The sequence below is a fragment of the Dipodomys ordii genome, unplaced genomic scaffold (assembly GCF_000151885.1).
Source record: "Dipodomys ordii isolate 6190 unplaced genomic scaffold, Dord_2.0 Scaffold9, whole genome shotgun sequence".
In the NCBI taxonomy this organism is placed as follows: domain Eukaryota; kingdom Metazoa; phylum Chordata; class Mammalia; order Rodentia; family Heteromyidae; genus Dipodomys; species Dipodomys ordii.
In genome coordinates, this window is record NW_012267225.1 from 15348816 (window position 1) to 15376440 (window position 27625).

General features: G+C 36.8%; 1 protein-coding gene across 1 annotated transcript in view; it reads left to right on the forward strand.

The window, feature by feature from the left end:
• The first annotated feature begins 10264 nt into the window (after positions 1–10264).
• The window catches only part of Sntg1 (syntrophin, gamma 1), an 852919-nt gene continuing 835558 nt past the window's right edge, over positions 10265–27625 (forward strand). The window contains exon 1 of the mRNA XM_013009280.1: positions 10265–10471. The gene's annotated coding sequence lies outside the window, so the exon portion shown is untranslated. The remainder of the gene's footprint in view (positions 10472–27625) is intronic.

Genomic DNA, 27625 nt, shown 5'->3' on the forward strand with positions numbered 1-27625 from the left:
ACTACCGTAGAACAGGCACTGCATCTACTCATCATGGATAGGTGCTTTGTGCTCAATGATTCTCCCTAGCAAGGTTAGGCCAATTGATTTCCTCCTTTCAGTCTTCTTGTTTGCCTTCTTACTCTTCCCTATTCTACACTCTGTCTCTTCACACACACACACACACACACACACACACACACACACACATACATACATACATACACCACATATTAAAACTATAAAAAGTAGGGGATTTAAATTGACATTTTCTTTCTTTGATTATTTCCCCAGAAAAATAATGCAAATATAAAAAGTTATTGTCCATGCAACTAGTCACACAATGTAAGAAATTGAAAATATATTAAATGTCATACAATATGTGAAAATCCATGTTAATTTCACAAAATGAAGGTATATATGATCTTTAAAAAATATTGAATTCATAAACTGCTTTGTTAAATGGCAGCTGTTTTGTACAAGTACTTAAAAATAATATAAAGAAATGTGATTGAAATCCACTTCACATTATTAACAAAATAAAAATAATAAAATGATTGTGAGATAATAAAAATGATCGTTAAAACTATACACTAAAAGAAAGTCCCAGAATTACTGCTAAATTTAATAATTTAAATTTATAATTTAATAGTTAATTGAAGGCTGTGACACAATGACTATGGTTCTTGAGAATATCCAAATGAAGCATAATCTCATTGGTAAGGATGTATCAGATTTCTTTCTTTTCCATTTTTTAGAGTAACACTCTAAAATTAATAATTGTTGGGACTGGTTACACTATGACATAACCTGACGCACAAGGAGAGACATATAGGATATAGCATTGACTTGGATGGACAACATGCAGAAGCCTGTAAATGACTAAACGCAAAAGTATTTTCTAAAGGTCTGTAAGTCACCTCACTTTCTTCCATCTGCATATCAATATTCAATTTGTGTTTTCATCTAGCCAGTACTTGATTGGGGTAGGCATGTCAACTTTGCTGATTATGTACAACTGTGAAGTACATTTGTCTTACAACTCTCTCTCATTTCATATTAAATTTTATGAAGTATTTGTACAAAATTATTATAATTCCATAAGTCAAATTATTTCTTTTCATTTGTCAATAGTTATCATATACAGTATAATAATAAAAATGCACTTATAGATAAAAATTGTCATGCACTATTCTATAGAAGAGATAATAGTAAATATAGATTGAATAAAAATATAAAAATAAGTCAGAGATCATGGATGAATTTGTTTTGTATAACTTTTATCCTGATTGTACCAGACTGAATTATTTTAATAATATTATACATGAATATCTGCCTAGCTATTTATATTAAGGGATAATTATGGAAGTAGATGAAGTGAATCTGTTTAAAAATAGACCTCTTTATTGCAATATTAAAAATACTTTTGAGCTATGCAAAATGGATGAATAGCTTTATTTTAATGTCATGATTATAGAATGCAAACAGAGTATTAGGGGCCTTCTGCTTGAAAATGACAAATATTTTTCCATATTAGAAGACAATGGCCATGTTTGTTGTTGTTGTTGTTGTTGTTGTTCAGCAATATCCCATAGTAGCCTACTTCATTGCTCACAAACCAACCTCTTTCCAAGCATATGCTTGGGCATTGATGTAGAGATGGACACACACAAAACACAAAGGTTGATGCTTCCATGAGATTTGTGTATTTAAAGTGTATTGAAGAAAACAATAAATATAATTAATATGGTTGTCATAATTAGGCTTGAGGGAATGGCACTGTCAAATCCCATCTAGAATCTGCACAATCAAGGAGAGTGAAAAAAAATCAGTCAAAGCCAGAAGTTTTTCCCATGAGAAGCAGGAAGTTCTGGAATGATTCAGCCATGTGTGAAATGTCTTTGTTCATGTAAAAAATGTTTCCATAGTGGCCTGCATAAGAAGAATTCTAAGGTAGAAATGGACCATAATAAACTGAAATAGTTGATTACTACAATAGTATAGATAAGAAACTTCAGCACCTTAAACTTGAGTGAAAATATATACTGTAGATTGTAAATGGATCTGAGTGTTCTTTTGTGAATAACAGAGCAGTCTTGGTTTCATCTATGGAGACGTTGGATGAAGAAAAATAAGCACTGGGATGACTCATTGGTGAACTTACACCAAGTACATAATGCTGTATTAATGTGATGGAGAGACATTGACCAGAAGAACAATTTATTTGGGTAAGGATCTAGAGTGTTCAAATGTGTTAGGTATATGAGTTAGGTAGGCATTTAAACCAATGTAATCAAATATGTAGTTTGTGAGCCAGGTGCCAGTGGCTCACACCTGTAATCCTAGCTACTCAGGAGGCTGAGATCTGAAGATCACTGTTCAAAGCCAGTCTGAGCAGGAATATCAGTGAGACTCTTATCTCCAATAAATCACTAGAAAACTGGAAGTGGCACTGGGGCTCAAGCAGTAGAGTGCTAGCCTTGAGCTGAAGAGCGCAGGGACAGTGCCCAGGCCCAGAGTTCAAGCCCCAGATCCAACAAAAACAACAACAAAACAAGATACAGCTTGTGTTTCTCTATATTCTCAGTTCAATGAGTATATTGGGGCTGCTTTATAGATTTCACTGTTAATGTCATATATAAGTGGCACATCAAATGAACAAGAGCAGATGAGATCACTTTAGCAGATGTAGAAGTGGAAAGGGTCAAGAAACAATTCTGTGGAATCCGAGTATTAAGAGGTTGGAGCAGATATGATCTCAGCCAGGAAGACAGGAGCAATAGTGGCTTATGTGAATGGAGGTGAAGCAACCAAGGAAGTGTTTCAGGAAGGAGAGAGAGTTAAGATAGGTAAAAGTGACTAAAAAGTCAGATAAGATGCAGACTGTAATAAGGAGTGAATTACACCTACTAATGGTCTTGAAATGATCTCTTTGTCATTGACAGAGAAGTTTCATTAAATGGTCTAAACAGAAAACTGCATAAAAGGTTAGAAAAATAAAATAATACCTGCGATATTTTCAGAAACAAATTCAGTTAACTTCCTAAAAAATGATTAGGCACCAGCTGGAGGTATGAAAGTAATATTTATTTTGTGTATATTTCCATTAATATGCTTATATTTATAGATAAGCACAATGCACACACATATGTATATAAACAAAGATATATATTTTAGAGAAGAAGTAAGATACTAAAGTGCATGTGAATGCTTATTAGAAAGGGGATATAAATACTATGAATCAATTTATAAAATGCCCTTTGGTTACCTAGATAAATTGGCAGTATAGTCTTTAAGGCTAGTTTTATTTTTTGTCAGTGGTTGGCAACTCATTATAAATAGAAGATTCAGTGTGCTCCAAGTCTATTTCCACAGTGTTAAAATTTGGTGTGGGTTGCTATAGACTTGTGTAATACTGTTCCCATGAACATACTTTGAATAAAGTGGTATTTTTTTGCCAAGGAGATGCTAGCAGGTTCATCTGAGATAGTCTATGAACAAGGCATACATACTTTGTTCTATATTAACTCTACTAATGAGGTGGCATTACTTAAAATAAAAAACTGGGTTCAGAAAAATTAAGTAATGTATCTTAATTAAATGAGTTAGTACTTAATTTCAGTGTGTAGTAGGAAAAAAGGGGGGGGGAACTACCAAAGGCACTGAAATAAAATTTCATAGTAAGTATGCAATTTCTTGCTGCTACTGCAGCTTGACACTTTTACCTCCCCCCAGTCACTTGTAAGAAGGAGAAAATGGGAGGAGAGAGAGACAGAGGGAGGAGGAAGGATGGAAGGAATGAAGGGAAAGAGGGAAGGAAAAAGAAAGGAAAGAAGAAGGGAAGGGAAAATAGAAGGAAATAAAAGAAATCAAAGGAATCTAACTCATAGTTTTTTTGTATTTCAGTAAATCTTTGGGCCATTAACTTCCAAATACTCACCCACCTTTGCCTGTAACTGAGGTCACTTATGCTCCACTTGACACAGCACAGATGTAGTCCTCAAGGCCTACATTATGATGGCCAATGAAGAACAGGGACTTAAGTGCATATATGTGATCAAGGGTTCTCATATATAAACTGAAGATAGGTGGCCAAGTGTTCTCACTGCAAAAAAAGATATAACTCAATAGAATTTCACTAGAAAACTTGCTGAAGAATATTTTAAAATAAAAACAGTTTCATTTCAGAAATAATTAGTAATAGGTTGTGGTTTTTTAATTTTTATTTTTTGTGAACATACTGTACAGAGGGGTTACAATTACATGGGCAAGATAATGAGTACATTTCTTATCAAGCATTGCAGCCTCTTCCTTTGTTTACCCTTCACATCCCTTCCCAGCCTCCCCCCCACCCCCGTTTAAAAAAATTATTTTAGCTGGGAAGGTGGCTCACTGGTCGAGTGCTTGCCTTGCATGCATGAGGCCCTGGGCTCGATTCCTTAGCATCACATAAGCAAAAAGAAAAAAGCCGGAAGTGGTACTGTGGCTCAAGTGGTAGAGCACTAGCCTTGAGCTGAAGAGCTGAGGGACAGTGCCCAGGCCCAGAGTTCAGGCCCCACGACCGGACCCCAAAAAAAAGAAATTTTTAAAATTTTTTTTATGTTTCTGGTCATCCGTGGGTTTGAACTCTGGGCTTGGGTGCTGTCCCTGCATTCTTCAGCTCAAGGCGAGGGCTCTACTACTTGAGCCACAGCACCACTTCTGGTTTTCTAGTGGTTTATTGGAGATAAGAGTCTCATGGATTTTCTTGCTGGGGCTGGCTTTGAACAGTGATCCTCAGATCTCAGCCTCCTGAGTAGCTAGGATTACAGGCATGAGACACTGGCGCCCAGCTGGATGTGATATTAACTTGTACTTGATTACAAGATAAAAATCTCAGCCTGGACATACACTGAAGACATTACATAAATTGAATCAGATCTGGATATAGATATTGTGTTCTGAAAGTCCTGTAATAGAAACAAAATAAAACACAGAAATAATTAGAAGACAGGTTAAGCAAAATGAAAATGCAAAATTATAGTCCCGTTTTGTAATACAGGTGTAGAGATAATGAACAAAGGATATTCTATAGATACCAATATTGCCGGTATTTGCAGAAATATACAAAGATGCTAGGTGCTCAGTGGCTTATCCTTGTAACCTTACCTACTCAGGAAACTGAGATATGGTGATCAAGTTTCAAGGCCAGTTTAGGCAGAAATGTCTTTGAGACTGTATTTCCAAAATAATCAGCACAAAACTGGACTGGAGGAGTGGCTCAAGTGGTAAAGTACCAATTATGAACAAGCAAGCAAGCCCAGCAACCATAAGACCTGTGTATGAACAAAATGCATTTCCTCTGTACAGACAAAAGAATTAAATATGTATAAATAAGTGGGCTTAAGACTTACAGAGAAACTTCTCTGAAGAGGAAAGAAGGATGTCCAATAGACACATGAAGAAATGCTCAACCTTTCTAGCCATAAAAGATATGCAAATCAAAACAACATTGAGATACCACCTCACCCCAGTTAGAATGGCTATAATCAAGAACTCTAATAGCAACAGATGCTGGAGGGGTTGTAGCCAGAAGGAAACCCTACTGCATTGTTGGTGGGAATGGAAACTTGTTCAACCACTTTGGAAACTAGTATGGAGGTTCCTCAAAAGACTCCACATAGCGCTCCCCTATGACCCCGCAATCCCCCTTTTGGGCATTTACCCAAATGATCACATACAAGACTATACTAAAGCTACCAGCACAGCTATGTTTATTGCAGCGTTATTTACCATAGCTAAGATATGGAACCAACCCAGATGCCCCTCAGTAGATGAATGGATCAAGAAAATGTGGTATATATATACACAATGGAATTATATGCCTCCATTAGAAAGATTGACATTGCTCCATTTGTTAGGAAATGGAAAGACTTGGGAAAAATTATAGTAAGTAGAGTAAGCCAGGCCCAAAGAAACATAGGTCGCATGGTTTCTTTTATTTGTGATAATTAGTATATGTCTGGGACAAGCAGAAAAGTTCAGATAAGAAGATGTTAAGTGAAATGGACCCCAAGATAGAGACACAAGAGGTGTTTTTCTTTCTTGCTATTGTTTATAATGTATTCATAAGGTGCCCTGTGATATTTTTGTTGCTTTGTATGTCCCTCTCCCACGGTATAACCCTGTTTTCACTGTATTTGATGTTGGTATAATTTGGGGAGAGGAAAGGAAAAAAATTGTTTAAATAGGGATACAGGTTGACCTATTGCAACAATGAGATGTACAAGATGCTATGTTGAAAAACAAACTTTACAATATAGGCGGGGTTGTAGTTGAGGAGGTGGGAGGGAAGGGATGTTAGAGGAAAAATAAAGGACGAAGCAACAATCCTTACTAAGAAATGTACTCATTACCATGCTCATGTAACTGTAACCCCCCTGTACAGTATTTTCCCAATAAAAAACTTATTTATAAAAGAATATATGTGTATATATATACATATAGAGAGAGTACATGAAAATCTTATACACATTTTTTATACATGACAATTCAATGAGGTTAGTAGAATTATATTACCATGATTTAATATATGGATAAAGAAAAAATGACTCTAAAACATCAGAAGATTTATAGTAATGCAAAGAGCCTGTCTCAGGGTTTCATATAAAATCTTAATTGCTATTCATCATATTTTATGAAGGTTTTGCATTATACTGCAAACATCATCCCCCACAGGACTTTAAACTGTCAAGCAAATGTAACATTGACTACCTTGTTTCCTACACTGAAGGGTGTTGTTGTTTTGGTTTGTCTGTTTGTTGTTTACTGGTACTGGGGTTTGAATTGTGAGCCTCTCATCCTCTCCTGGCTTTGTCCATTCGCCACCAGAACTCTATGACTTGAGCCATACCTCCACTTGAAGCTTTTTGCTGGTTAATTGGAAGTAAGAGTTGAATTTGTCTGCTTGGGCTGGTTTCAGACCTTGCCTCTAAGATCTCAGCTTCCTGAGTAGCTAGGATCAAAGCTTTGAGCCACAGATGCACAGCTTGTACCCTTGATTTGTAATCTGAGAGGAACCAAAAGAGCTGATTAAGAGCCTAATGCATTTTCTTGTGAACATAATGCTTTATATACCTCTTTGATAATTCACATTCACATTTTACAAGAATAAAAACACATTTGAAACAAATTACCACCAATCTGCTCCAAGGGAAAAGTTTCTTACAACACTTCACTTCATTTAGCTTATCTGCCCACAGTTTTGTTATACTTCATTTATATTCATCTGTGCTATCAGATGTTAGGCTGCACTGGATTTACATCATCTTAACTTGCAGAGGGGTTCCACGCTTGATGAAAAGAAGCATGGAGTGTGGTTTTGCTTCTCCTAGAAAAGACATCAAACTAACAGAATCTGTTAGTGCTGACAGCTCAAATTAATCAACTGTTTTTCTTTTTTTTTTTTTTACTGGCAGGAGAGAGGGAGGGGGAGAAAAGGGCAGAAAGAGAGAGGCTACATTAGTGTCAATCAGTGCTCAGAAAGAAGGGGAAATCTGTTGCTCTAGTTCTCAATAATCAAGTGCATATATTTTAATTAACAACATCTTCATACTGGGCTTCATTTAATGCTCTGCTTTTATTGGGTGTGTTAATTTTCAAGTTCATATAGATCCAGAGAATACAATTTTTTAAATCAATTAAATCAACTGAACTAACCTAGAGTTAAATACAGTAGAGGGGAAAAAATCTGTTTGTTGGCAGGGAATAATATCCCCAGGAAAATGCAGCCCTCGTGGGTTTGTTTTTGGTCATTCTGGAACTTATTTTTACAGCTGACTTAGTGCAAGAAGCACTTGTTTGCATTGGTGGGAAGAGAAACTTCACTCACCATCAATCTGGCTAAACAGATTTTTTTTTCCCCACAACCACAAAATAAAACAGCCCCTTCAAAATGTTCTTCTTTAAGTGAATATTCTCTTTAGAACGGGTAGTTCAGTAAAGTCTGATACACATTTAGAGACTCTCACCTTTCAATACAGCCGTGCTCTTTTCAATGGGGTTGGTAGACACTGTTATGAATGGTTTTCTGGTCTTCTGCAGAGAGCACTGCCCATGGCTGGAGCTCCACACAGCGTCCATGGCCTGAACTGAGGTCCAGCGCTGACAGTGGCCTCTTCCAGGCGAGCATGGGAACAGGCAGCCGGTGCCCCACAGAAACCTAGGCATTGCTAACTGCAGGGAGTGGCTCAAAGTCCCACGCAAGTGTGCACTTTTCCTGCCGATTTGGATTTTCCTCCTTTTGGAGTTTTCCCAGCTCCATCGAGTTGATCCTTGCGTGAACTGTAGGGAACTCCCCTGGGGCTGTTCTGCCTCAGTTGCTTCTCCAGCGCAGCGGGGAACCCAGCTCAGTCTCTGGGAGCAGAGCGGTGGGAGGTCAATCCACTGGAAAGTCTGCAGACCACGCACCTGGGCCCCGATCCCCATTGCAAACGTGGGAAGAAGGCGCAGCCACCACCTTCTGGTGTCAGACTAGGAGGAGGAAGAACCCAAACAGTTGTCTGGGAAGCAGATGCTGGCCCAGAGTCACCCCACCTACTACATACCGGCCCACCTCCCTGGACCCCTAGTTAGTCTGCCCATCTTTCGCGGACGTCCCCGCAAGTCTGTGGTTAACCTCTGATGTAGAAATCGGCGCTGCACAAATGTCTGGGGAAGTGGGCTGCACCGCGGGCGCCCTCATTTTCTCCCCCTTTTGCTTCCTGTTCCCCCTGACCCCAACCCAGTGGCTCCAGAAATCCTCGTGGACGGGATTTGAAACAGTTTCCCACAGTTTCCGTGCTGTAGATCTCAATTCCCGACGCGCTCCTCGCGGACCAGCACTCTTTGGCAAGTGTGGGTGGGGAGCCCTGGGCGGCTGCCTTCAGGACCTCCCACCCAAACCTGTCTACAAGCCCCGCGCCCGCCCGTGCTGGGACTGGGGAGCGGGCGGAAGAGGGGTCCGGCGCGGCTGGAAGGAAGAGCCTGCTAGGCCGGGGAAGAGCTCCAACCCCGGAGAGGACCGGAGGGAGGGGCAGCCTGGAAGAGGAGGGGGGGACGAGGGGAGAGAGAGGAAGGCAGCAGGTTGAAAACCCCGGCTGGAGGTTGCATTGGTTGGGGAGATTTAAAAGGCAGGGATGGCCTAGCCCACCGCGACTTTAAGCCTTCCCTTTGTCCCCCGCATGGTGCGGTTGGGCGCTTCCTGCCCCCCTGTAGGACCCGGGTTGGGGGCAGCCTTGAGCCCGGCCCCGGAATGCAGCCGCCTTCCGACTTCGGCTCGCAGGCGAGCTCCGCCGGGACGCTAGCTTCCGCTGGATGCTTTAAAAGGCTCTGCCAGGATCCCGAGCCCGTTTCAGCCGCGTTTTCAAAGGTAGTAAAGCCCAGAAGCCTGTCCTTTTCGTCCTTTCTATTTTCTATCAATGACTTGTCCTTTCCATGTGTATGATCTAAGACTCTTGATGGTCTCTGGTGTAGGCATTCGAATAGGGCTTCTCCAAATGTAAATACCGATCCCCGAACTGGAGTCTTCCAAAATGTTCATCTTATGTAATTAAATACCCAGGAGCTTTCCAAAGAAGCTCTGGATTTTCCCCAGTACCCTCTCTCTCTCTCTCTCTCTCTCTCTCTCTCTCTCTCTCTCTCTCTCCCTCGCTCGCTCTCTCTCCTTTCGTGCGCGCGTGTGTGCGCGCGCGTGCTCCTGCCTTCTCTTTCATTTTTACCATTAGCAAACTCGTTCAGGGCCACTGAAAAGTCAGGAGAGGCTCAGATCGTTTTTTTCTCACGGATTCCTGTCTTTCCAACGAAGCTGCCCTCAAATACATGTGAGGGTCTTACGTGGGTGCAGATAATCACCCCTTACCAAGGAAAATAAAGCGCCCACGAAAGCCCAGGGAGCTGGGAGACGAGAGAGCTGTTCCGACACGCTGATTGGAGCTAGTGCGATTTGGGATCGGGCTGGGGATTCCGGACCCCTTACTTCAGCACCTGAGGGGATGGACAGTGTCGGACTGGACTGCAGCCGTGGGGACAAAACTGCGCTGGCGCCACTGCTGTCATTGCCACCACTGTCGTCGCCACTGGCAGCCGAGCACCCTGCCCCTCGCAACTGAAAACCTGTGCCTTCTGACCCTCTCCACGAATGGACGAAAAATCACCCTAGAGCACCCAGCTCTAAGGAGTACTGGGGCACTCTGCTCCTCTGCTGAACTCAAAAGCAACTTCAAGAACCATTTTTCTATAGGAAGGCTGGGAGGAATGCAGTCAGAAGAGTGAAGTGGAAGTTCTTAGAAGCACGGAGAAACCATGGGCTCTGCAGCAAGGACTGAAATACTCCAAGGCCCACAGTTCTTGAAATAAGCGGCATGTTCCTGGGTGGGTGACAACTGTTGTGGAAATAGCTTTAGGGGAGCCTGGAGATCTACTCAACCCCTTCCTTGGAGGAGCTGAGAAGAATTTTATTTCCTCTACTTAGCAGGTAAGTGATGATGCTATTATTTCTTGTGTAAGAAGACTCAGCGACTTTCCCTAAGGTTTAACAGGAAGAACATTAAAAAAAATGCTATGTGCTTTCACTGTTCAGGAGATGCTGAATAATTTTATTTAATTCTTCAATGAGTATTCTTAGATCCAACAGAGACAATATCTTGCTTGAGAAAATAGTCTGATATTTTACTTCTCTGAAGTCTCCCAGGTGACAACAGAATAAAGAAAATATATTTGGCATACTATATCACTGCAGTCTTTTAGGTAAACATTTTCTTATTGCTTACCTAATATCCTTGTGGATCTGTATGTATCTTGCTCATTGTTTTCTTTAAAAGTAACATGAACTCATATTTTTCATGAGAGTGCTTCTATGTCTTCTGTATGTAGCTAAAAGTGATTCTGTCTGTTACACACTTTGTGAAACTCAAAAAGTTGAGTGGTTTAACCACTCCTAAAGTATTGTAAATGGCTCTAATTTGCCAAATGATTTATAGCACACAAAGTTGTATATGTGACTATCTGAACTGTTTTTTCATCCAGCCCCCCAAGTATAGCTGCACCTGTAGAATTTTGTCTGAAGAAACACACATTTTTTACTTAGTTCTCACTCTCCAGCCTGTAAATCTCAAGTATGCTTGATCAGAGCAGAACCTCAGAAGGCAGAAGCTGAGTAGTTTTATTTTGCTTCTTTAGGAGAACTGAGCTGCATTTTGATGGCATTCTGATGAATTAATGCTACAAAATACATTTGTCACTGAATTCCAGAAATTTGTAGAAGTAAATAGGTTTGTAACAAACCAGCAACTTTAATTAAACCGGCTTTTCTCTTGAGTTTTCTTTCTGGAATCTTCCTTTGAAGCTTTAAAATTATGATCTTTCCAAGTGACCTTGATCAACAACCTGCTTTAATACAAAAAAGAATGTTCAGTGAGTATAAGCATTATACTACAAATTTATAGCCAATGCCTGAAATTTTAGAAAGAACTCAGCTCAATTCCAGGGAACACAATCAGCCTGGTGGGGAGTGTGGAAGTACAAGGATGGACTTTTACGGGCTTGTAAATGCATGTGACAACATATGCATAATCAATTCTGTGAAAAGATGTCATGCTTTTAAAAAACTGCAGGAGTTAAAAGGTTTGTCTATAAATTTTATGGGCCACATATAACTGCTAATAAAATACATTTAATGTATATCCATACTTTCTTTCACAATTTGAATGTAAAGTCCGGAGGCAATCAGGATGATATTTGTTGGTGGGCTGATGCCCCCTTTTTTTGCTTTGCCTTGAGAGTAGCAATTACAGATTAAGGGAAAAAAAAATCATTCTTAAGTGTCACTTAGCACTTAGCACAAACCTGCTTGCTTGGCAGAAAGGGAGCAGGGACATTTATGTCACTGAGATCCTTAGGGGTTCTTTTGCCCTAGATAGGTCAGAAATGATCATCTGAGGAGCAGAAAGAGCTATCATTGATTTGGATTCTTACAATATGCTCTTTACACAGTTCCCCAGTCCTTTTTCTTTTTCTTTTTTTCTTTTCTATGCTGGAGATGTGGGAGCAGAATTACGACATGGAAGACTTAATTACGTTTTAGGGGAATTACAGCATGTTTGCTAGACTATTAGTTTGGTTGTCAATTAATTAATGTAGATGGACTCCCCTGTCAATGGAGCATAAAATGAAACCAGGGAATTTTAGAATGATGCCACTGGGTGTCAGACCGCAGTTCCCACCTTGGTGGCTGAGGGGGCAGCCTTTCTCTATGTGTAGCTGAAATAAGACAAAGTAAAAGTTACCATTGCCTATTTCCTTTGGAGATGGAGTCACTGAAATAACCAACTCTAAGTCAGCATTTCAAACTCAAGGATGTGCATGAAAGCACCTGTCAGTACTTGTATCTGGGGAAATGTTAAGCAGAAGTAGTTTGCCAAACCAGTCAAATGCTCACCTCATTGCTAGTCTGTAATTGCTTAAGTAAATAAATTATAAACAAGTAAAGGAATGAGAGGGGCTTATTAGAAAACAGCTCTCATTTTGATTTCAGTTAATTTTGAAAGAAAAATCAGTACTTTTGTTGGAGGCATCTGCAGTGCATTTATTAAAATAATCTCTTTGGGTGGCTACTTTGTTACTGAAAAAAGGATGTATGTGATCACAGGATTATCAGATGCAATAATTAGACATTCATGCTTTCATCCCCTTAAAAAAGTTTTGTTGGCAAGAGTAAGTGTTGTTGGCTGTGAATATATTGGGACCCAAAGAATATAGGGACATAGAATTTCATAATCAAGAAAGTATATAGGATCAGAGAATAATTAAAAGAGATTTCTAGAATAGGAACAAGTGATATTTTTCCTCTAATGAGAAATGGAAGAAGTGATAGAGGGGGAAGGGTGTTGTGACTTGTAATTTTTCATTATAAAACATTTTAAAAAACAATATTGGTTAACTTTTTTGAAAACCAACTAAATGTCAGTTGAATATTACAATGTAATTATTGATAGCCATAGATTATATTAGATCTCCCTTTGCACTTATTTACTTGATGATCTACCGAGTTCAACAATTTATCACAACGTGTGAATAGAAGAGATTATTCTTACTGAAATTTACAAAGGCTCTTTAGTAATTATTGCCATTTCTTAAAAGCTGTAAATTCCATGCAGCTAATCTGTTCACTCATTCCACTTTATCACCTAAAGGAAAAAGCCATCAATGAAGAAAGGAAGAGTATTTTTTATATTCACCTCACACTTTTCCCAAACTTGTACAGAAGTATAAAATAGGATATAAATGGAGACAGATCATTTATTTGACATTTTCTTTTTGTTTGTCTAACACAATGAGCTATAGATGACAGAGAGAGTGAGAGAGAGAGAGAGCTTGCTGCAATATGAGACATGTTATACATTGTGATATAGAAAAAAAACAGGAATTGTTTGACAGTGAATAGATAAGGATTCTTGAACTGCTGGATAATTAGACAACATGGAATTCATTCTACTAAAGCTTAATTTTCTTCCCTGAAATGAAGAAACTGCCAGTTAATAATGCGCAAACCTTTCCATAAACATTTGTGAAACATGATATCTGCTTTGTGAACTGTTGAGAAGTCTAAACATTGTTCTTCTGTGAATGCTTTAGAAGTTTAAGTGCTGTATATGTGATTTATTATAAGTAATTTCTAATAGTTTTAATTCCTTCATGGAAAAATTCCTTGTTAACTACTACATGGCATGTAAAAACTGTCATGCTTAAGATCTCTCAGTGTAAGGGAATATAATATGTTTTGATAATTCCCTAGTAATTTTTTATATCTGTTAACAGAAAAAATATTTCAGCAGAGGCAGAATCTACTTTAAAAAGACTTACTACTCAAATTATTGCCATGTTCTCTGCCACTTGGTCAAATCTAGGCCAACAGGACCCAAGTTCATTTTAATAACCTTCATTTTTACCTTTGAAGAATTAATTCATCACTATTTTTGTGTCATAATTCTCTAGTTTGGACAGAGGATTAATACTTATCATTAATGATATCACCAAGCAAATTTGGGGTTATGTAGATTATATACCTCACTCTCTGAAAACATCCAGAGAACTTTTTTTTCCTGGGTAGTAGAGATGGAGTGAAATGTGGGTACCATGGGTCTGATTTATTCAATTAACCTAGAAATAATATAAACACATAGTTTTGACTTAGTCCAAAGCTTAGATTCAGTTCAGAGAGCTCTTCTGCAAGTTTCCAGTTATGTGACAACTGTTAATTTGGGTTGTTTATTTATTTTAGAAGTAGGTGATTTTTTTCAGTGTAATGCACTAACATTTACTTTTTATAGATTTCTGATCTCCAACTAAAGTTACATCAAAATGTGTTTGAAAAATATGGTTTTATTTTATAGTTATTTCCAGAATGATTTTGTGGTTAAATGTACAAGAGATAGAAAAATTATATAATTGACTAGTCAGACTCAATTTTAAATCATAAAGTGTTTGGTTTATTATTTCTTAGATAAAGGAAAGGAATAAAAATACAGGACATTAGAAAGGAGCAAAAAGTGAGAGAATATGAAAACAGTTTCTTAAAGAGGAGAATTGCGTATTTAAAATATAATTGTGACTCATGCTTATCATATTGTACATACCCAAACCGTTAGAAGATAATATTTGTTTTAAATAATTTGAACTAAAATGTGTTAGCAAACCAAAATATTGGTGTTTATTGAAAATAACAACAAGAGGTTATGCATCAGTGGCTCATGCTACTGAGTCTAAGATCTCAGGATTTTACTTTGAAGCCAACACAGGCAAGAAATTCTGTGAGACTCTTATCTCCAAATTACCACCAGAAGGCTGGAATTGGAGTCTCTCAAGTGGTAGGGTAGAGCACTAGCCTTGAGAAAAACAAAACAAAACAAAACTCGGGGAGAATGCCCAGGCCCTGATTTCATGAACCAGAACTTGAACAAAAAAATAAATAAGTAAAGAAATAATTTGACTGATGTATTTTAATGCCTGATGATAATCACTCCATCAAATCAATGTATATGCTTGCACACATTTAAAATTAAGATTTCTGAAGCAATTATCACTGCTCTTATATTTAGCAAATATGTTACTATTTACTCGATGTTGGCTGAACCATTTATCAATCTACTTACTTATTTGTGCTGGGGATTGAACTCAGACACTCTTTCTTGCTAGGCATGTGGTCTGTCACTTGAACCTTACCCACTATTTCTTTTTTCAGTACCACACACCACTGCTCCCAGCTGTGCTGCGTCCCTCATAGCTGGGATGACTGGTATGGACCACCTGACCTAGCTATTCCTTGAAATACTGTCTCATAAATTTTGATGCCCAGGCTTGCCTCAAACTTCAACCCACTTAATTCTACCTCTCAAGCAGCTCAGATTATAGGCTTGAGCCATTCCACTCAACCTGGTTTAAGCTTTGATTTTTATAAGAATAAATACTTGGTTATTTCACTCCTCCCCCTCTTCCTTTCCCTCTCTATTTCTTCCTTTCCTCCCTCCCTCCTTTTCCTTCTTCTTCACTCCTCACCAATCCATTTTCTTCTTTTCTTTCTGTCTCTCTGTCATGCTCTCTTTCTCTCTCATTATTTGTTTTTCCCTCTTTCATGCTACCTCACTCCTTGTAGCAGAGCACCATATTTTTTGTTTTCATTTACTTCTCTTTTTCAGTAATTTTAGCAAATGTACTAGGATTGGTCAAGAGAATACTTCATACCACAACTGGAGCTTTAAGCTACCCTCTCAAGCAGGCACAGTGGCAAAACTAAGCAAGAGATGTACATAGGAAGATCATTTTCTATGACAGTAGGGGCATAAATGTAACACCATATTTGAAAACAAATATTGTTATAAGAGTTGCAGGCATGGTTCAAATGCGGGAGCATCTGCTTAGCAAATACAAAGCTCTGAATTCAATCTCCAATATTGAGGGGGGAAAAGTAAGGTAGGATTCAGAAAATCCACATTGATAGATGGGTTAGGAGTAACTTTTAAAGGACTACCAGGGAGCAGTTTTTAGTAGAGGTAGACTATAGTATAGAGTGGAAAGAAGAATTATATACTACAATTTATTAACTCTTGATCTAATTCTCAGCAAAACACTCTCAATCCTCCTTGAAAATTCTCTTTTCTAAGAAAAAAAATCCTAAAATGAAAATTTTATAGTGTGGCCTTCAATGTGCTTAATGCATGCAAGTAGCAGAATACCCACATGTAGTAAAAGACTGACAAAGACAAAGGTATCTCTTTCTAAATGTGTTTTTATTCTATGTTTGGTGTGTATTTTCACCAGGTATCTCTTTCTGAATGTGTTTTTATTCTATGTTTGGTGTATATTTTCACCTTTTTCAAATAATACTGATTGTCATCTGGTTTGTCTGCTAAAATTTACTCACACTATTGACCCTTTGATTTTCTTGTCGGATTTTTACCTTGAAAGACACAAAAGCAAATTATTTTAATTGCCTACATGTTATACCACTACCTATAGATTTATATATAATGGAGGAATAATATTACAAGTCACACAGAATAAAATCAGATGTTATTTTCATTACACAATAAAGGTTTAGCCAAGTTTCTTGGTACATACCTGTAGTCCCATTACTAGGGAAATGGAAGCCTCAAGACCTGGGGCATGAAGGAAGAGGATTGTGAGTTTGAAGCCAGCTTAGTCTATATAATGAAAACATTTTAAACAAAATACAAAACAATCCAAATGAACTAGAGTCAAATTTAGCTGCTATTCTTTCCTCTCCAAGAACATAGTTTTCAGGAGGTTTGTTTTTTCTATATCAAATTCCTTTTCATTGATGACAGAATAAGATTTACCTACTTTCATCTAATCAGTTTAATTATGTTTTCCATTTTGTGTTTTCTTTCCAGGATGCTAAGTTTCTGGGAATGCTGTTGAAGCTGGAGTAGAATTTCTCATAGAATGATAAGAAATATATCTTAGAAAATGCAACCCTCTCTTTGGGTTTCTGTCCATAGAGTAAACCACTCTGTGATTAATATCACGCCAAGGCATCTGGCGTGATATTAATTATTTATGGTGTACACATCAGGGAATCTCGTGTGATTCTGGCAGCAGACTAGGAAACCAAGTGATTTTCTGAGTATTAACTCAAAACTATGAGTTAGAGTTATCATTTTATTTGGGCCAGTATTTGGAAGTAGTTTGGGAAGTAGCCTTCTTGTACATGCTTTATTTATTGGAGTGTGGTATGAAAGATAGCCAATAAATACAAAAATGAAAAATCACACACATAATTGTTTCACAACTTTATTTTAGTGACTTTTACCTTTGGTAACTAAGTAACCGGTGGCTTAGAATTCTCAAACAACTGAAAGGGCTTACGACTGTTTTGACTTTAGTCATATACAGCAGGGAAGTTTTCACACAACTTTCACACAACACATCTTTTTAGAAGAAACACTGAGTTATGAGGGATCAGCATTAATTCTATTGCAGAATCCAGATGTAGGTGATGAGTACTTCACACAGTGAGGTGAAGGTTAGAATTAGTCAATTTTAAATGGGATGACTAAGTGTTGGTGGTGCCATTAAGGCGCAGAATGTGACCGAATATGACAGTATACATGTTATGCCTATGCCAGACAAACACAGAAATGTTCTGCTAGAAAAGTGCTCTTCCTTGGAAAGAAAACTGTGCCCTTAGCTGTAGAATATGTCAAATTGGTGAGGAGAGGGTATGGCACTTATGGAAGGTGAAGAAAAGTGTTACAACCACAGGATCAAATGTCCAACATAGAGATCCTGATGAAGCTTTGAAAATGTATTAACTTTCTGAGATAATGAAGGAAAAGAATTGTTTGAGAACATCCATATGCACATTTCAGATGGAAGGAAGAACTGAGAGAAGTCAGAGAAGAGTAGTTACGAAAATGAAAGGAAAAAAGTAAGAGGGACACTATTACAGAGCATTCTAAAAACAAAATAAGAGGTTGACACTCTCGATCAGATTGGAAGGAACAAAGACTTAAGGTGCCACTAGAATTGCTCCAAAGTAAACCATTGGGTGCCACATAATAAACAATTTCTGAAGACATGGAGATGATCTTTAAATGGTCAGACCCCTAGGATTAAATCCAAAGTAAGGCTGTTGAAAATCAGAGTTATTCCCAAGATGTGCAGAAGGAACAGGATGTTTTAGTGAAAATGCCACAGGATTCGTGCCTCTTCATTTCCACTTCCTAATGTCCTTTAGAGTGTGGCTACATTTTCTTTCTGAGAACTTGAATACTTAGTTACATTACATCAATACTTAGTTACATTACATCACCTCTGTCTGTGGTGCTGACCCCTTAGTGACTGAAAGTACTGTTTGTTTTGTATCATCAACCAACCTAAATGATATATACATTATAACTGGAAGGAGATTGTTTGTTTAAAATTTTGTTTTGACCTAGTTATTTATATCTTTATATCATGTTATGCTATTTATGTGTTCCAGCTATTTAAATGATTATATATGATATATATATATGATATATATCATATATCTCACATATATGTTTATGTGTGTGTATCAACATTCAATAATATTTGTTTAGATTACTGGAGAACTGACTTTACTGGTAATATGTAATACAGCATTGACTTGAAAAGCTGAACGTAATCCCACATAATGTCTTTCCTTACTGTATCTTCCTATTATATTCCTGACATTATTAGTCTTCTCTGCCTTTGATGTACAAAGTCCCATAATTTTCTAAAAGAAATGTCTGAACTCGAAGAAGGAGCAAAAGAGATCTGCACACCCACATAAATCTTCTTAGGGCCTTTTATGTTGTACTGAGACTGTGAGTGACCTAGAAGATCATCAGAGACACTGCCAGTTCCACAGGGACAGCTGGCACTCCCCAGAGAGTTCAGTGAAACATAAATTTGCTTTTGTTGGATACTTGAATACCTTTCTCAAACCACTCAGATTCTCCAAATAATTGCATGGCTTTCTCTTGAAACTGCAGATGTAAATTATCTACTTTCTGGAGGCCAATTAAGTTTTCCAAACCATCAGTATGCCATTTAGCAAATTACCTTTTCAGTGCACTAAAAGGCTCCCCAGTAACCCAAAAGGAGTTAATGTACCACCAAACAGTGGGGGATTTGTTCCCTCATTGCTGATGGAATCAGACAGTTTAAAACATTAATAAGAGCTTTTGCAAAGAGTAGGTGTAGAGCTTGAAGACAATAGTCTATGAGTCTAATGATGGAGGTCAGATAGGTTTTTAAAAAAAAAAATCAATATGGAAGAATGGGGCAGGGAAGCTAGAGATGAGGTTGCCACCCTTCAAAACTGCAGATAAAGCTGTCGGCCATTGTCTAAATGGAATTGCTATGCATCTTCTGTCCACATCATCTGCATGCTTGTCAATAGGAGACAAGTTAGCAGCTTTGGCCAAAGAATTATCTGGTTTTAGATTTGCATACAAGTGTTTTTGTGAAATAGTCAACAACCTTTTTCTTTCTGTGTACTGATCACTGGCTATTTTTGTCTAGCCTTGTCTATGAAATGGAATAATTTATTCTTTATCAGCTGAAAATTTCAATTACTTAAATGTGAATAAAAATACTAAGTAGCTGATTTTAACTTCTCAGGCTTTGTAATAAATATTATTATTTTCTACTGTTGTAGATGTTGTATCTGGCATATGTGGAATTTCAAGTGAGAAAGAGTTTTAAGATTTTTTTTTAAAATGTGTTTTAATATTTCAATAACTATAACATAGTATAGTTACATGGGAAATACTATTCAAGTGTGTTAATCACAGATATCTTACTTTTTAGAAGATATAGTAGCAATGATACAATTAACACTGATACAGATTAGTGAATGAATGAAATCATTTTAAGAATTATAGATTTTTACTCCATAGAATTCAAAGGGATTTTTTCAAAAATGAATATCTTTATAATATTAGTCTTTTATTTCTATGAAATTCTTTTTGGGGGATACTACAGATGAGTTAAACATAATCATCAAATAATCAATTAAATGAAGGCTAGAAACAATTAACATTATTTTTTACAAGCATAATGAATTCTTCAATAGGCCATTTTCTCTTGCACAGAATGAACAGAACTACCAGGGAAATACAATCTCTTTCCTTCAGTGTGTGGTTCCAGGATATTTGCATAAGAGCTATACTGAGGGTCGTCAGCAGAACCAAAAGATTGACCCTCTGTGCATTTATATTTTAAGATATTGACTCCTAGCAGTGTCATGACATTCAGAGAAAATATTTTCAGTATTAATTTGAGGCTATAGGTTTTCCTCATCAAAATGGACTTTGGGAATTTGAGACTTTGAACATGGAACTGGAACAAGTACAATATGTGGCAAAAAAAAAAAAAGCTCTGGCATCTAATGAATTACTTAGCATTTCTTTTTGTAAAGAATAAAAGCTTGCTGGCTTCCACCAAAGAGTGGCAGTATTTTGAACAAGGAGATCATTTATAAATGCTGTCTTATATTTAGGAAATGATAGCGAGATGCAGCTGTAGGTTTTAATGGCTTTTAATAAAGTATGTTAGAAAGTGAATTAGCAATAAATGTCTAACAGCTGATAATCAAAACATTATAGGACATCATTAAGTCTATATACTTGATTGGTAAAGCACTATATGTCTTCCTGTAAGTGGTTTTGCAATTTTCTATAGTATTTTGAAAAATATTTAAGGCAAATAATTTTTTAGTGAATAAAATTATTGCAGTAAGGTTTTAGATAAATATTTTACAAAACAACTTGAATTATTAAAACTTAAATACTAGACTTATAAAATAAGATTTATAAGTAATAACTGAACATAATATTTCAGCCATTTAAAATTATTTAGTTTTTATTTATTTATTTGTTTGTTTTTGTTGGTTGTGAGGCTTGAACTCTGGGCCTGGGCGCTGTCCCTCAGCTCTTCAGCTCAATGGAGCCACAGCGCCATTCCCGGTTTTCTGAGTGGTTTATTGGAGATAAGAGTCTCACGGAGTTTCCTGCCTGAGTTGGCTTTGAACCTCAATCCTCAGATCTCAGCATCCTCAGTAGCTAGGATTACAGGCGTGAGCCACTGACACCTGGCTTAGTTTTTATTTTTTAAAGAAAGCTGAAGGGACTTTATAGGGAAACAATCTTCATTACAAAAGTCTGTGTTTTTTCTGATATGGTGAGGCATTTGATTAATCCCAGCACTAGGAACAGAGCAGCAAGAGCAACCAGCTGTAAAAAGAAGCCCTGTTAAAAAAAAATGCCAGGAGAGAAGCAAGCCTAGTCAGTAACACATTACTTATTTTTTGTTCACCTCAATAAGCACAATTGTGTGGTATAGATTCTACAGCTAAAGTTGGTCACCACTGATTTTAATCTTCAAAAAGTTTAGAATCTAATATAAAAATCTATCATAGTTGAGATGTTATCACAGGCAGAGGTTAACAACTACTCATGGATTAACATGGTTAGGAGCTAGCCCTTAGAAAATACGTGCAATTTGGTGTAAGTTTCTCATTTAGTTCATGCCTAAATTTAAATTGAAGCATTTCATTAATGATAATATTCCAAGAATAATAAAGGAAAATCAAATAATATGTCAGCAAAGCACAACTTGGGTTCAATGGGCAACCAAACAGCTTAACTAAGATGCTGGAAAACTAGAGCAGAAGCAAGGTGCAAGTTTTCCAATCTAGAGTAGCACATTTATATTTCTATCATATCTAGATAATATCAATATTTTATATATATATAATATTTGGAAAATCATTGTCTTTTATTTAGTTAATTGCTTAGTTGATTAGTTCTGACTCAGACGAACTCAGGACCTTGCCCTCTAGCTTGCCTTTTTCACACAAGGCTGACAGTCTACCACTTGGTCCATAACTCCAATTGTGGCTTTTACTGCTTAACTGACAGTAAGAGTCTCAAGGATTTTTTTTCCTAGGCTGACTCTGAACTGCAGCCTCCTTAGTAGCTAGGATTACAGGCAAAGGCCACCAGGGTTTGGTTTCAATTTTTTTTTTGGGTCGGTTATGGGGCCTGAATTCTGGACCTGGACACTGTCCCTCAGCTCAAGGTTAGTGCTCTACACTTGAGTCACAGTGCCAATTCTGTCTATTTCTGCTTATGCGGTGCTGAGGAACTGAACCCAGGGCCTCATGCATGCAAGGAAAGCAATCCACCACTGAGCCACCTTCCTAGCCCCTGATTTCAATTCTTTATCTTGAAATAATTTTAGACCTGAAGAAAGTGGAGGAGCTTCTTGAAGTTGAAGTTTCTCTAGCTGCCTATGGTGGTAACATGCTATATAATATAATGCCAAAGTGAAGGATTGGTAGTGCTACAACATTGTTAAATAGACTATGGCCATGTTTACATTTCACCAGTTTTTACCTCCACTTATGTATTCATGTGTATATTTGTTTCTGAGCAATTTATTCCATGCACAGATTTATATAACCATAATCACAATTGAGATACATTTTTATCACCACAAAAGAATCTATTCTATCTTTATAGTGTGATTTAGTTCCTTATTTTCTGCAAACTACTTATCTGTTCTCCATCTCTCTAAGTTTGTCTTTTTAATACTATTATATGCTTTATAAATAGGATCATATATGTATTTGATGCCAAGCATTTTATTACTCAAAGCAATACCTTTGAAGCTTGGTGCTGGCTCATGGCTATAATCTCAGCTACTCAAGTGGCTGAGATCTGAGGATCTTAATTTCAAGTCATCCAAGGAAGAAAAATCTGAGAGGTCTCTCTCCAATTAACCAACAAAAAATACTAGACTAGAAGTGTAATTCAAGTGGTAGAGTGACATCTGAAGGTAAAAAAACAAAACAAAACAACAAAACCCAAGGGGCTAAAGAGCAAAGTCTTGAGTTCAAGCCACAGTACCAGCATACAAATAAAAACATAATGACTTTGTAAAACATCCATGTTATGCTTATACTTCCTTCTGTGCTACTGAATAGGCACCATGATTTAGAGGTACAACTTCACTTGCAGCTCACTGTTTGAAGAATATTGAGTTCTTCCAGTTTGAGCTTAATATCTATAAAGGTACTGTATACATCCATGTATAGCTAGTGGTTACATTGTAATTGATAAGTGAATTCTCTGGTTTTAAGTCCTCTTGATCATGTAATGAGTATATTAGCAATATAGGTGAAGAGAAATACACTGGAGAGAATAGGAGGTTTTGTTCCAGTCATATTATATGAAATCTGAAACCTGACTTTGCACTTGTAATAATTTTATAGTAATATTTTTGCTATCTAAGCACCAGCTAATATGATGATCACCAATAACTCCAAATGAGGGAAACCATAGAGCATATAAGAAAATGCATTGCATAATTTAAAAAAGCTATACAAACTACACAGATATATAGATTATTTATAATATATTATTTAGAAAATCTCAAGTTCATTTATTACAAACTGTTATATGTTGTGTCATGATAGAAACCTTGCCAAATACCACATGATTACAATGTATTCTTTCTTGCTCTTTTTGAAAAAAATAGTATGGAATTTGAACTCAAGGCCTCACAATTACTTGTCTTACCACTTGATCTATATCTGCAGCTCTGCATTTTTCTGGTTAATTAAAAATAGAATCTTGAGAAATTTTCTGACAAGGCTGACCTGAAACAGATCTTTTGGATCTACAGACATAGACCAACTCTGCCTAGCTTCAGCTGATCATAATTGTAAGATCATAATTGTTCATCAACATTAATTTTTTCTTTTGGGCAATGCTGTGGATTTTGTCAGAGTCTCACATGTGGAAAGCAAACACTACCACTGAACTATACAGCCAATTCTCATAAATAGATTTGGTTTGATTTTGTGTTCAAGCAAAGTCTTTGTGTGTAATCCAGAGTGGTCTTGAATTCATAATCATGTCACCTCACCCTCCTAAATTCTGGGATTACAGCCATGTACAACTATAGCTAGCTCAACAAAATTTAATTTAAAAATTAATAAAATGTAGGTAGTCTTTTTAACTGTTTTGAGAACAACTGGACATTAATTAAAGAACAAATAAATATATATATGCAAAACAATAATACATTGACATGTCCTTTTCATAAAAATATTCATTCACTACAGGATGATATTTGTGATCTTAACTAGTTAGAAGGCTCTGATCTGAGGATTGCTTTAAAGATAGTCCAGGCAAGAAAGTTCATGAGACTCTTATCTCCAAATAACCACAAAAAGCATGAAGTGGAGCTGTGCCTCAAGTGGCCTTCAGCAAAAAAGCTATGGAATTCTATGCGTCCATCAAAAAGAATGACATCGCCCCATTTGTTAGGAAATGGAAAAACTTGGAAAAAAGCATATTAAGAAAAGTAAGCCAGGCCCAAAGAAACATAGGTTCCATGGTTTCCATTATTTGCAATAACTAGTATATGTCTGAGTCAAGCAGAAAAGGTCAGATAAGTTGATGTCAGGTGAAATGAACCCCAAGATAAGTATTCAAATGTTTTTCCTTCCATGAAATTGTTTCTAACATATTTATAAGATGATTTCTTTGTTGCTTTGTATGTCCCTCCCCCGTGGTATAACCCCTGTTTTCACTATATTTGTTTATGGTGCCCTGAATGCTGTATATACATTTTTTCTAATTTGGGGAGGGGAAGGGAAATAACAAAATGCTGAAATAAAGATATAGGTTTACCCATTGTAACAATGAGAAGTACAAGACACTATGTTGAAAATGAACTTTACAACTTGAGGCGGGGGGAGTTAGGAAGGTGGGGAGGGATGGGTTGGTAGGGGAAAAGCAAAGGAGGAGGTAACAATCCTAGATAGGAAATGTACTCATTACCTTACTCATGTAACTGTAACCCCTCTGTACACTATTTTTACAATAAAAAATTAATAAAAAAAACCCTCAAGTACTGGGCCCAGGCCCAGTGTTCAAGCCCCATGTCAAGCACCACAAAAACAAAACAAAACAACAACAACAAAATTAAAAAACTCCTTAAAAAATAACAGAACATAGTGATCATGATGGATTCACTAGTTAATTTTTAGATGTAACACTAGAGGCACAAGAAATGATAGATAAATAACAGATAAACTATGTAGTTTGATAGATGATATATTGAAAGCTAGATTATAGTTAAATAATAGGTAAACAAGATTTTTTTTGGGGGGGCGTGTCCAGTCGTGAGGCCTGAACTCTGGGCCTGGGCGCTGTCCCTCAGCTCTTCAGCTCAAGGCTAGTACTCTACCTCTTGAGCCACAGCGCCACTTCTGGTTTTTTTCTTTTTGCTTATGTGGTGCTGAGGAATCAAACCCAGGGCCTCATGCATGCAAGACAAGCACTCTACCACTGAGCCACCTTCCCAGCCCAAACAAGATTTATTAACATTAAAAGTTGCTCTACAAGTGACAATGTCAAGGAAATGGGAAGATGAGCCACACAATATGGGAGGAAATATTTACAAAATATTATCTGATAAATGACTGTTATTACCCCAAACTATGCGAAGGACTCTTAAACTATAACAATAAACAGATGAACAAAAAAATTAAATTTATGATGTTATAACAAACACTATATCAAAGAAGAGACACATTTCAACTCTACACACAATTATAGTACTCAGAATTGCAGGATAAACCAAAGAAATATGATTACAAATCAGAACAAAATTAGAATACCCAGAATCCACAATAGTGGCAATATCAGTTGCCGAAAAGGATGAGGAGAAACAAAAAAAAATCTCATTCATTGCTGATTAATTGCAGAATTAGAGTTCCTTGCAAAGAGTTTGGCAGTTTCTTCTAATTTTAAACATACTTTATCCATATGGTCTGATTATTATACTACATTGTTGCCCAAATAGAGTGAAAACTTATGTCCAGGACCAAAAAAAAAAAAACCTCAAAAACAAAAACCAGAGGGATATATTTATATCAGTTTCCAGAATTGCAAACAATCAAAGTGTCCTTCAGCAAGTGAATGGATAAGTAGATAAAGTACACCTAGACAAACTAAAATGAAATGGAAACAAGCAAACTTATCTATTCTTCACTCCGTGTAAGAAGCCAATCCTGAAAGGTTACACAGTGAATGATTCTATGTAACATCTTTTATTGAATTTGAAACTATGGGGATGGTAAAAAGTTGTCTGAGTCTTGAAAGAGGAAAAGAATTAACTAAGCACCAGGGAATTCTGGAGGCATGCTATTTTGTATTGTGCTGTAATGCTGGATCTAAGGGTATACACATTTGTGCAATCCCATAGAAAACACTAATATAAGTTGGTACCACTCCGATAGGGGATGTCTGCAGTTGTGATGTATATGGGGGGAAGAGGGTATTTGTGAATTCTGTAATTTCTGTTCTATTCTATGAATGCAAAAGTGCTCTAATAAATCAAGTCCACTTAACTTTAAAAATAGAAAATCTTTATGTGTGCAAATACTTCTCTACAATTTAAGAGGAAAACCATAAATTTTAAGGACTATTAGAAAATAATTAAAATGGAAGCAATAATAAAACAAGAATTTGTAGGGTACAGATAATTTTAGAGTAATTTTCTAGCTTTAAATGTATTTTTAGAGAGGAAAAGCATGATAAAAGTGATGAAATGTCAGTGTCAAATATTTAAAAAACATGAAAATAATCAACAGTAATGTGGAAGAAAATGTGTAATTATAATGTAAGAATATAATGAATGAAAACAAAAGCAAACAGTTCAGAAAATAAACAAAGGAAAGTTGTGATTTTATGGACTAATAAGCGACTAAGTCATGTTGTTACCTGAAGGACAAAGGAAGGTAGATTATAGATAAGTAAAAAGACTAATATCTATCAAAAATGCTGCTATTAAAATGTTGAAAGTATAGTGTGAACTACTTTATATAAAGGTATTGAAAATGTTGTTTACAACTTGCAAATGTATAGACAAATATGATTGATGTGAAAACAAATCTGAGCAATCATGACATGAGTGACAATGACTTATAACTGACGCCGGTCTTCATAAATATATAGGCATAGATACACTTGTCTTAGTAAATATCAGAGATATTTACTAGAGGGAGTCCCTTTCTCTGCAATGTGTATGGGGACTTCCTTTGACAGTTGGAGTCACCAAGTAGACAATCCATAGTATATGTGGTGCAGCACTTTGAAGACTATCTTGAAAACATTACAACTTCCTGGGCTATGAAAATAAAATGTTTTGCAAGATCATTTATGCCGGTCAGTGGCTGAGGCAGGAGGTCGAACATGGATAGCTTTCCTACCATAGACACAGGTCTTACATGTCATGGCCATTATTATGATTTATAATAATCATATGGCTTCATATCAGTTGAAATTTATAAATCACAGAGAAATACTCAGATTTTTTTTCAGCTCAATTATCAGAATTTTATGAAGCAGCAGAGAATCCAAAAGGAAAACAAAACCCAAAAGCAAACTAACAAAACACTTGGTAGGCATTAGAGAAATGGAAGTGTTAGAGAAAGATAAATAATTTGTAAGTGCAGGTAGTTTCAAAGGCAAGTTATACCAAATAGTCGGGGAAAAAAATCTGCTAGACAATTGAAAAAGGAAGG